This window comes from Lampetra planeri, chromosome 50 (assembly GCF_965212315.1).
Source record: "Lampetra planeri chromosome 50, kcLamPlan1.2.h2, whole genome shotgun sequence".
Taxonomy (NCBI): Eukaryota; Metazoa; Chordata; class Hyperoartia; order Petromyzontiformes; family Petromyzontidae; genus Lampetra; species Lampetra planeri.
Genome location: NC_136156.1, coordinates 7,561,805 through 7,574,086, shown reverse-complemented (window position 1 = coordinate 7,574,086; position 12,282 = coordinate 7,561,805). Strand labels below are relative to the sequence as shown.

The 12,282-nt window shown below is 48.2% G+C and overlaps 1 long non-coding RNA gene across 1 annotated transcript; it reads left to right on the top strand.

The window, feature by feature from the left end:
* The first annotated feature begins 7,862 nt into the window (after positions 1-7,862).
* LOC144734137 (uncharacterized) lies at positions 7,863-11,334 on the top strand. Its single transcript, XR_013588482.1, has 2 exons — positions 7,863-8,033; positions 9,672-11,334. It is a non-coding gene; the product is annotated as an uncharacterized LOC144734137 (long non-coding RNA).
* Positions 11,335-12,282: the final 948 nt, after the last annotated feature.

Genomic DNA, 12,282 nt, shown 5'->3' with positions numbered 1-12,282 from the left:
TCCCGCGTGAATCATATTCCAGGGCCACCTTCTCAGTGAACGATCGTGGCCGGCAAATCGCCGACAGCAAGGCAACCGTGCACGCGTTCCGAAAACAACATCCGTCGATTTTGTTACATGGCGTGTACAGTGAAAACTATGCACTGTTCAATGATCCCGGAGTGATTTCTTTCTTAATTTAAGATATTTGTGTGAATCAATGTTTTTACGCCGATTTTTATAGTTTACAACAAAATGCGAACAAATTATATGTGCTGCGCCATTATATAATGTACATTGCAACCGGGTGTGTGGAAAGCCGTAAATTAAGCACTGAAGGCAAATCCATTATTTTATCGTCGATTTGCGCTATGCGCTTTCTCAATAAATTGCTTTGGTTTATTTTTTACAAAAGCAGTCTTTGCTTCCATGTGTGCGGTGATTTTTAGACGTGGCACAAAGGTGATATTTCACTTCGACTCCTGGCTACGGCGATTCACGTCAGTGGCAAGTGATATCTAAACCAGTTCTTCGCTTGACCAACCTGCACTGATCAGCGTGGTGAAGTACACCCAAGAACCTTCAAGACCAACATGATGTTGTGTATTGACAAAGGGCTGTAAATTACAAACACAGTATTTATTGTTAGGCTCAGCCTCTGGCTGAATTGTATTATACCAGTTTAACACGTAGACTTTCGTGACCACTATTATCAACAATAGACGTTTTTTAGTTAGATCACGTGAATATAAATGTGTCGTTAAACGCGCCACCACCCGATGCAGCCAGATAGTAAGGTTTGTCACGGTGGTGGGCGGGTTTAACGGCATGCTTATATTTACGCAATTTAGACCCCCCAAAAACCCCTATATTATGCATTATGCCAGCTATACGTTGATATCCTTTCACTTTTCCAGCTGAATTCTCGCTCAGCTTATCCCCTTTATTTTGGAAAATAAATCTCAGCAACTGCAGTTGGGTAGAGAGAAGCATTTGGACAATGTCACTGGCTCTGCTTCTTGTGCTCTGAAAAACAAAGACGCCACAGTGCCTTTGGCGTACGTTTAACAGCTGACGGTACACTTTAGTATTCCCCGAGAAACACGTCGCTATATGTACACAGAGAGACCGAAGACACACAGTGCAGCAATCTGGTTCATGCAGACTTTTCTGTGGAAAAATCCTGCTATCGTAACTTTGTGTTTACAAAGTTAAAAAAGTTACAAAAAACGAACGTTTGAGATTTTTGGGACCAGATCTGCCGCTTTGTCAGGGAACACAAAGCAAATGTGACTCTTCCCCAGGAAACTCACCTCGACGCCACTCTGGAGGTCCAACGCCAGTCTTTTCTAGGTGGCCGGGCCTTCTTCAGCCATGCCGAGGACAACCTCGCCGGCGTGGCAATTGTGCTCAGTTCGCGGTTTGCACCAGAGAATGTCTCTTTCAAAGAAATCGTCAAAGGTCACTTGATTTCTGTCGAATTCGTCCTGAATAAATCCAGCCTCAGGTGCTTTAACGTGTACGTGCCAAGCAAGGCCTCCGAGAGGAAGCTCTTCTTCGGCGCGTTGAGGGACACACTCGCAACAGACGATGTGGATGACGTGCTCACCGTCGAGGGAGGAGATTTCAACTGCACCCTCGATCCAGCTATCGACCGCAACACCACCGAACCTCACCCTGAATCCCCACGGCAGCTAGCTGTCCTCGTGCATGAGACTGGATCTGCGTGACGTTTGGCGACCACAGCATCCAGCCCAGCGGCAGTACTCTTGGTGCCGCTGTGGCGCTCAAGGCAGGATAAGCCTTGCCAGGCTCAACCGACTGTATGTCAACGCCAGCAGCGTTAACCTGTTTGGGGACAGAAAAACCTATCACCACCTGGTCTCTGTGCTACTGCGAATTCCCAGAGCGGAGCAGCACAGCACCTACTGGAGACTCAACGTACAGCTTCTTGATGACACCGACTTCAGAGAACCCTTCATAGACTGTTGGGCTCAGTGACTGCCTGCCAAAGGAAGCTTCAGCTCCCACCAGCTATGATGGGACAACACAACGGCGCAGGACATGGCTCTCTGTCAGCAGTTCATGAGCCAGCACGCCGCCGCCAAGAACGAGGTGGAGCGCCAACTGCAGAACGTGCAGCTGGCACTAGAGGCAGAGCTGAGCTAATCCCACGGCACACAGCAGGGTGAGACGCTAGTGGAGAATCAGCGGTTTTTCAGGTCCATCACAGACGAGCAGGCACATCGTGCTTCTGTGTGCAAAAAGTTGCAGCATCTGTCGCAGATGGACTCTCCCTCTACGTTTTTCTTCCGCTTAAACAAAGCACTGACCAACACCACAACAATTTTCAGTTTGCGAACCCCAGATGGACAAACAGCAACATCTAAGAGCGAGATCACCAAGATCGCCAGGCATTTCTACTCACAACTTTTCGCCGCCGATTCCATACATGACTAGGCTGTCCAGGAGCTACTGGATGGGGGCCCTACCTTAGGATCGTCTGGACAGCCCCATCACCCTGCAGGAGCTCCACACCGCTGTGAGAGGGCTCGCAGCTGGTAAAGCCCCAGGGATTGACGGCCTGCCCGTTGAGTTTTATGCAACCTTCTAGGATGAGCTTGGCCCTCCACTACTACAATTGTTGACAGAGAGCCTGCAGAAGGGTGAACTCCCACAGAGCTGCAGAAGAGCGGTGGTCTCCTTGCTACACAAGAAGGGGGACCTGCGCCTCGTCGAGAATTGGTGACCCGTGTCCCTCTTGTGCGCTGACTACAAAATCTTCTCCAAGGTGCTGGCAAACCGTCTCAAGACAGTGCTGGGTCAGCTGATCCTGCCGGAACAGTCGTATTGCATCCCAGGACGGTGCATATACGACAACATCGGCACGGTCAGAGACGTAATCTCCCTTGCAGAAGCGCACAACATGGACTTAGGCCTCCTCTTCTTGGATAAGGAGAAGGCCTTTGACAGGGTGAGCCACGAGTACTTGGACAAACTCCTAACGTCGCTCGGCTTCGGCAAGGCCTTCATCTCGCACGTCAGGCTCCTGTACCTGGGCACATCCAGCCTCTTGAAGATAAACCAGCGGCTCGGCGCTCCTTTCCTTGTGACGAGGGGGTTCAGGCAAGGATGCCCCCTCTCGGGGCTGCTGTACACCCTGTCCAATCAGCCACTGCTTCGCCACCTGAGACGAAGTCTGTCTGGCCTCAAAGTTCTGGGACCTGAGAACGCCGTTGTAAAGCTCTCGGCTTATGCAGACGATGAATGAATCGTGCTCAATGACGCGCATGATTTCTCCACGCTCTGCCAGGCGGGTGCAGTGTACAAGAGGGCCTTCGCCGCTAGGGTGAACTGGGCCAAGTTCGAGGCCCTGTGTTTGCGGTCGCGAGGTGGTGTTCGCTCTGTGCTCCTCCCAGGAGGAGTCAGTTGGCGGGACGACGGAGTCAAATACCTGGGGGTTTACCTGGGAAACCATATGTCGCTCTAAACAACTGGACCGAGCTGGCCGACACAATCGAGGCTCAATTACTGACATGGGCATGCCATGCTCCGCAGATGTCATTCAGGGGCCGATTGCACGTTGCTAACACCCTGGCAGAATCCGTGCTGTGGCACAAGACCAAGGCCCTCCAGCCTTCTGCTTGGCTACTCACCAGAGTCAACCGCTCACACGCACACTTTGTCTGGCATGGAAAACACTGGCTCAGGCAGGGCGTTCTCTGCCTGCCGGTGGGCGAGGGCGGCCAGGGTCTGGTGGACGTCGCCGCCAGGGTCATGAGTTTCAGGCTCATGGCAGTCAGGCGGCAGCTGTACGACCGGGAGGAGCTACCCTGGAAGTCGCCGGCCCTCGCCCTGCTGAGGAATGCAGGGGGGTGCCTGGGGTACGGAAAAAAGCTCTTCCTGATGGACCTGAGCCTGCTCGACTATACGAGGCTGCCAGGTTATCACCGGAGCCTCTTGGATGCATGGCGGAGCTTTGAGTGGAACAGAACGCGCGTGCCCTACGACCTCGCGCAGTTCCTGAACGAGCCCTTGTTCTACAACAGCCTCTTCCAGGGGATCAAAGGAGAGATGACCCTGGCCCTATGCCTCACATCAGCAGGGCTGCGGACAGTCTTCCACCTCGTGCAGGCCCACCAGCCCAAGTGGAAGACCGCAGCTGAGATCGCCAGCACAGCGGGACTCCGCTACATGCTCGCTGGGGAAAAGCTGCTGTGGGATGTGCTTCGAACCATGAATGAGATGCGCCTGAAGCTGGAGGCACCGGGGGATGGTGGCGGCCCTCACCTCCCCTCTTCCTTTCCGGAGTTATGCTTCTCCTGCGCGCAGCCCCCTGGCCACAGCGACTCCGGCAAGCTACTGAAGCTCCGAGGCTGCAGGAACGTGCCCCTGAAGAGCGCCCCGAACACAGCGCTCTACACGTGCTGTGTCAAGGCGCTCTACACGTGCTGTGTCAAGGCACTACATTCCCGGGACCTGGCCGACCAATCGGACACAAAATGGAGAGACCATTTCTCTCCCGCCCCCCTTAGTACAAGTCTACCGTAGCCAAACGCTGCGGTGACCTCCAGTGGAGATTGGCACACTACACGTTGCCATCGGCTGTGTGGCTCAGCCAAATCTCGCCAGGGGTAACAGACGTGTGCATTTCTTGCGGTGCCAGGGAGGATCTGCCCCACCAGTACTTACGCTGCCAGCTGCTCAAACCAATGTTCCGCCTTTTGGGGGACATCTGCAGGAAACTGGGGGTGCCCTTCTACAACAGCAGCTTCGTTTATGGGGTGCCTTACCTGGCTAACAAGCGCCATGACCTCGCCAATTTCGCCTGTGCTCAGGCGAAGATTGCGGTGCACAGAACGAGGAAAAAGATGCTGGAAGGTGACACTGACGGCTGCTCTGTGCTTCCAGTGTTCAGGGGCCTGCTTAAGGCGCGGCTCCGGCTGGAGCACGCATAACACACACGTCGGAGATGTGCACATTTTCATCGAACGCTGGGGAGCCGGAAAAGCCCTCTGTTCCAGCGTGGACGGCACCCTCGTGTTCACCTTCTGACGCCCTTGCTCGTCGCCGTGGCGTGCGTGATGACCACCACCACGTGACTTTTCGTTCATGTTGTGCGCGGTGCATTTAGCGCCACAGCGCGTGGATTTATAGCGGTTGTTTATTTGTTTGCTAGTGACTGTGTATTTCACATCGGAATCGCCTCCAGTGCTGTTGCTGCTGGCGGCAATAAAGTTGTTTAAAATTCAAAACTCTGTAGGGCCAAACACGATGCCATCCAGTTGGGTCGTGGAGCAAAGGATCCTCAGACTCAACACCGAGGGACTCTCCTGTGCGACGAGCGAGCATCTCGCGAACGTGATTAAAGACGCGTAACTTTGGCGTCCTCGTGCTTTCAAGAAACCCATGCCTCCGGTGTGAAACAGGCCAGCCGCTACTCTATCCATATATACAACTAGCGACTAGCTATACTACAGCCAAAATATATCCTGGTCACATACGCGCGCGTGTGTGCGTGTGTGTTGAAGTGCGCTCCTCCTGCAGGTGAGGCTGCCTTGGCTGCGTCATGTGGCTCGCATGCCAAGCCAACGCATACCCAAGCAGCTTCAGCTTGGTTTAATAGAGGGTTGGGGGGGTTAAACTAATGGAGCACGGGCTGGAGGTGAGATTGGTTGTCTTGGTACGGAACAATGTGAAGCTGATTGGACTTGGAGATGACCGGTACCAGCAGTGTCACGATCGGCCTCTGTGGAGGCTCGTGATGGACGCTACTGGGCAATTGGAGGCAGTCGCCCCACCAGCAACATCGGAGGGCGGAGGAGCGATTCTCACAACAACGAGCAGAGCATTTGGCGTCTAAAACGCAGCAAGTTGGCACATTGGGAAGCACATGTGTTGTATCTGCCTGTCATCTCAGCTGGTCAATCCCCTTTGATTCTTCACGTGGCATAAAGGTGGACCTAGCCTGGCACAAGCGCCGTGATGGCGGTACAGACACTTAGTATTGAACGGCAACTGTTGCGTTTGTTGGTTGTAGGGTTATCAAAGTCAAGTTCATTTTATTTCAAGTTCATTTATTAGGTATAGCCCTGTGAGCCATGCGGCTCTTAAGTCGGGTGCAACCGCAACAAACAAAATATGAACAGAACATCTTAAAGTGACGACTCATAACAGAAACATCCCGGAATAAACCAGCAAATATAAAAAAACGTATTAAAACGCTGTGTGCAAAAATCCCAATGTGGTGCAAGTCAACAATAACAACCATAAGACAATTTAGATTAACCATATGTTTTCGAATCACCAAAATAAAGCTATAAAAACAATGTAACAACAGTAATCATAGGAACTGTGATTCAAAATGTATCAATAAACAATATACATAGCACGGACCAAACTTGTAGCCATAGCTGGCAGCATGACACTCCCAGTGTATGATGTGTGAGTGAGTCAGTGGTAGTGTGAGTGAGTGTATGATGTGCGAGTCAGCGTATGTGTGAGTGAGTGTATGATGAGTGAGTAAGTGTATGATGTGTGAGTGAGTCAGCATATGATGTGAGTGAGTATATGATGAGTAAGTCAGTGTATGATGTGTGAGTGAGTCGTGGTAGTGTGAGTGAGTGTATGATGTGTGAGTCAGTATATGACGTGTAAGTCAGTGTATGATGTGTGAGTGAGTCAGTGGTAGTGTGAGTGAGTGTATGATGTGTGAGTCAGTGTATGATGTGTGAGTCAGCGTATGATGAGTGAGTCAGTGTATGATGTGTAAGTCAGTGGTAGTGTGAGGCATTGTATGATGTGTGAGTCAGCGTATGATGAGTGAGTCAGTGTATGATGTGTGAGTGAGTTCAGTGTCGGCTCCCTCTGCTCGCGCCTCTTACCCACCACAAGAGGCCCCGCCAGCAGCTGGGAGCGCGTGCCTTAGGCGGCCATCTTTTTTCCCATCACTAACCCCCCCCCCGGCTCCGTCGCCCCCCCCGGCTCCGTCGGCCCCCGAAGGGAGTCCATTGAGAGATAAGAGGGGAGAGTGATGGGGGGACGAGGGATGGTCGAGGATGTGGCAGATGGAGGATAGAGGAGGTGGAGGATGTCTGTTTGTGTGTGTATGTTGAACTTCTTGGGCACCGTACGTAGTCAACCATGCTAATCGGAGGTTGCGGAGCAGTTTGTGTTTGCTCATCACACGAGGCAATTAAATTGTAGCTAATAAAAAGAGTAATAAATTAACTGCAATGGAAACACTGCACCTCCAAATTTTTTGACTAAGCCGATATAATTCGTGGCCAATAACTAAGACTCTGACCAAACCAACATTTATCAACTGACTTAGTTGACTATAATGGTTAAATGAAATCCTCACACTTGAGTCAAACTCCATAGGTAGTCGTTGACTAGACTAAGCCTGTGACGAAAAATAAAATAAGTCCTGATTAAATTAAGAAATGGGTGTGGGGAAACAGATCAGATATCACTTACCACTGACGACAGCCTTGGACCTCATTTAAATGTAGTTTTTTTTCCGGATTCATAACCACTGCGCCACCGCTCCACCTGCTTCAACCTCACATAATGGGCAGTCACGTTAGACGAGCACAAAGACCTTCGAATAAGCCGACCACTTTTCCGCAACAGGATATTCAGATATTCAAAGCGTGTGCATGACGGGCCGACGATCTTAAAAAGTTAATGATTGGCATCCTCGTGATTCGTCAGAATGGGGGTTACGAGTATTCTTAACTAAGCTACCCGGCCAGGTCAATTGCCGTTTCATGATAAAGGGGTGGGGCGGTGGGGGTTAGCGGGGTGGAGGCAGCTTCCAAGGTGTCGCATTATCCAAGCTCGCGTGGCTATAAAAGGCCCCACGCTTCTTGTAACCAACTACAGAACAATCTTCTACAGCCGCAGCAGCTGCTACCCGAAGAAGCCAGCTTGGAACAAGAACAACGGTCCGTGTCACCGAGTCGATCATCTACAAGCTCAAAGCAGACATGGGTGCGGGATTCCTTCTGCTGATCCTGGCGGCTCTTTGCCTCTCAGCGAATGTACTGGCGGTACGTACAGACTCCCACATCTTTTTTGGGGGGGCACTCGCTTCAGGCTATATCGCACCACCCACGCTCATGTTTACATCTCTCGGCAATTCCATGCAATGCATGTTTTGGAAAAATCTTAGATGTTACGATGGAGAATGAATGAGCTGTGGCTATAATGTAAAAGCGTTTTATACACATGTATAAATCGATAACGTGTGGTGATGCTAATGATGCAGCTGTTTCAATTCATTAGGGGTAATATTACAGGACATGTGTGCGTGTTGTGAGTTTAACGCGAATTGTCTCACATCACGTGAACAGCATAATGTATGCGCTCTGCCGGAGATTGCAAATCAATTGTGTAAATCTGTTCACGCTGTTGAAGGATATCTGTGGATGGATTCAAACGTCGAGGCTTTCACGACCAATATTGTGATTCATAATTCGTTTTGTGCATCGGATAGTGTGAGCATGAGGTCAAGTTCGAGCTATGCACCCTCTCATACCCCCGACACAGCCAAACCCAATAGAGTTGTCTCGTGGACAAATGTGGCAATTCATTTTGTTGATCACCAAATCGGTAATTTGGGGTCGAAATAAAGCAAGCAAAAATGGGACAATTATGTACGACGTTTCACCGGAGATTGCAACCGGCATATTCAGGTACGGTTGTGTAGTCACCGATGAAACGTCGTAAGTAAATTGTCAAATTTTGCTTGCTTATTTTCAATGTGAGCGGTTGTCTGAAAATCAGAGAGCCGATTGCCGCGTTTGTTCACACAACAAAACTCGATTTGTTTGGCTTTTGCTGGGTGATGGAGGGTGCATAATTGACATGATACCCAACGATCCAACCCCCCACCCCAAAAAAAAAATCGAATTATGAATCGCGATTTCCGGATACATCATCCCATTGCCAAGTCCCACAACACAAGGGTTACATAGCAACAATATACACATATATAATAATGATTAATAATTTACAAGCCTTTGTCAATCGCATTGCTGGATGAAAGAGTTATCCACAGAGTGTTGGTCATAGGGCTTTCTTTGGCTTTACTTCACCATGCTGGTCATTGTAGATTGGTTCAAAGATGGTAGGCACAGGATCGGTTAAGATATTTCTCACCGCTGATATTATGCGTAGCGGGAATCAATCCGTAATTGATGTGTTTCATCGCAGTGTGGTAACCACTGCCCACGATCGCTTCATTCCTATATAGACATATGTACGTGCAATGAAGAATATCAATTTTGAAAAGATCTCACTTTTACATAAAAAAACCCTCTATATATGGAAAATTATGGCATCATATTTTTGGCACTTAACCTTATCAGCATCCACAAGTCAAGCCTTTTCAGTATGAAAAAATATAGAAAATTACCTCTCTATTGTATAAATACATAAAAACTCAACAAATCCAGTTAACCAAGTACTTTTTTCCCAAGATATTATGCATATCAGTAGGCTGTCGCGTGGTTAAATGTAGGCTATATCACAGAATATGTATTAACAAACACTTATATACCTAACAACTTGTCATGCAACACCAGCTGTTTTTACATTTCAGCTGCACCAATGAAATAGTCATCACCACTAAAAAATGTCCCCATTTATACAATGTTAATAACGGCGTGTATTTTTGTATGTTACAGACAACAGTGATTGATTCTACGACTGCTGAACTCTCAACCACCACCGCCAACATAGCCTTCACCACCACAACCTCCTCCTCCTCCACCACAACCTCCTCCACCACAACCTCCTCCACCACAACCTCCCCCGGCACAATCACCACCACCACCACACCTGCCGCCTCCAACACCACCACGACCGTCACTCCCACGACCAACTCAACGGCCGCCACCTCAATCACCACGGCTCGGCAAACCACCGCCAAGGCACCGGCGATGGCAACGGGCGGACTCTTTGCGGTGCTCCTCCCAGCAGCACTCGTCCTGGTGTCGTCGTGGTAGCAAGGGGACGCATCCAGCCCTGCAGTTGGTGCCAACACCCACCCCATGCCCCATAACAACCCACCCCATGCCCCGAAACATCCACCCCATGCCCCGTAACATCCACCCCATGCCCAATAATATCCAGCTCCTGACTCTTAACATCCACCCCATAACATTCCCTCTGAAACCACCACCGCCAGCAGCAGCAGCAGCACAAGGCACAAAGACCCATCATCGTTGAATATTTTTTTCACCCAGGCTTGTAGAGCCGGTTTATGCACGGCTAACTGGACGTAAAAAAAATTCCACACCAAGTTGTGATTTAAGTTTTAATAGGTTGCAGAAATCAAACTTTGGAGGCGCGCATCTTCCATCTAAAATACGGACGGTCGGAAAACATCCCCCAATGTACAAAACCGAAGCGCTGCTCTTCACCAAGCGCACTCTTTTTGATGTCTGCAAACAACTCGCAAAAAAAAGCAAAATAACTCGACAGTTAAATCCAATGTACATGGCAACTGCGACGTTGTAAATGGGCCCTCGGCTTTGTGTCTGGCTTGTATGCGATGTCAAAAACTAAAACGTTGATGCCATCCATGTTTTAGTTTTTTTATTGATCACGCGGAGTTAACGTTTGTGTATGTGGGGTGGGGGGAAATTTAACGCCGAATAACATCATCGCATTGACAAGTCACCAATCCAGCCCTGAACGTGGTATACAACATTACGATACATCTACATAAAGCAATTCAGTAGCCTCAAAGGAATTATTCTATCTTCAAAGCAAAAAAAACTGGTATATATATTCTTTGATGTGGCTTTTAAATATAGTGGACACATTTTAAACACATGCATAATCTTTCCATATTTACGTTTCATACTTTTTTTGGAGGGAGGGGGGGGAGTGGTATTTCAGGAACGGTTTGCCAAATCACCTGTATCCGGATGTAAGAAGCAAATTAAAGAAATTTCAATTAAAAACCATATCGCGTGATTCACATTCCAAGGCCACCTTTTCAGTGAACGATCGTGGCCGGCAAATCGCCGACAGCAAGGCAGCCGTGCACGCGTTCCGAAAACATCCGTCGATTTTGTTACATGGCGTGTACATTGAAAACTTTGCACCGATCGATGATCCCGGAGTGATTTCCTTCTTAAATTAAGCTATTTGTGTGAATCAATTTTTTTTACGCCGATTTTTATAGTAAAAAAAAATGCAAATAAATTAGTTGTGCTGTGCCTTTATATAATGTGCATTGCAACGGGAGTGTGGGGAGAGCCGTAAATTAAGCATTATTTTATCGTGGATTTGCGTTATGCACTTTCTCAATAAATTGCCTTGTTTTTATGTTTTACAAAAGCAGTCTTTGCTTCCATGTGTGCGGTGATTTTGAGAGGTGGCACAAAGGTGATATTTCACTTCGATTCCTGGCTACGGCGATTAACGTCAGTGGCAAGTGATATCTAAACAAGTTCTTCGCTTGACCAACCTGCACTGATCAGCGTGGTGAAGTATAACCGAGAACCTTCAAGACCAAAATGATGTTGTGTATTGACAAAGGGCTGCAAATTACAAACACAGTATTTATTGTTAAGCTCAGCCTCTGTCTGAATTGTATTAAACCATCTTCTTGGTTCTTTCGGTAAAGTCACGTAGAAGGGAAGTAATACAATAATAAAAATAAAACATAATAAAACAATTCTCACGACGTTTCGGCCACAACGCAAGTAGCCGTCCTCAGGCGAAGAATGAAACACCACCAAGCTTGGAGCGTATATTTAAGCTGGGTTAGAGGGGGGGAGGTGGGAAGAAAAGCGCCTAGACAAAATAATTTGCATATCAAGAGGAATTCAGCATATGGAAAATGCGTAGGAGGTGGGCGGGGGGGTTCCAAATCAATGCTATGCCCGTGCATTATGCAGGATTAGCAGCATCAAAGGGGGGGGGGGGAGGGGGGGTAGCATTAACAAAGGAAAGGAATGTTAATAGTATGTAGCTGCAGTTACTAAACAACCACGTAAAAAACTAAAGTAAAAACTGCATAACAAACTAAAGTATAAACTACATAGCATCATCAGTGTACTTACTATACTCTACAATAAGCTGAGTTACTAACAGTAAGTAATACATAAAAAAATTCTACGTTGTAAAAAATTATATAATATGCTTCCATCTAAACTTTATTCTCTTACATCACACGCGTCTATACCGTACTATATACTGCCATAGACAAACCCAACATTAAATTACATACTGTATTGCTATAAACCACCCTATACCTTATACATTTTAATATAACACTATGTA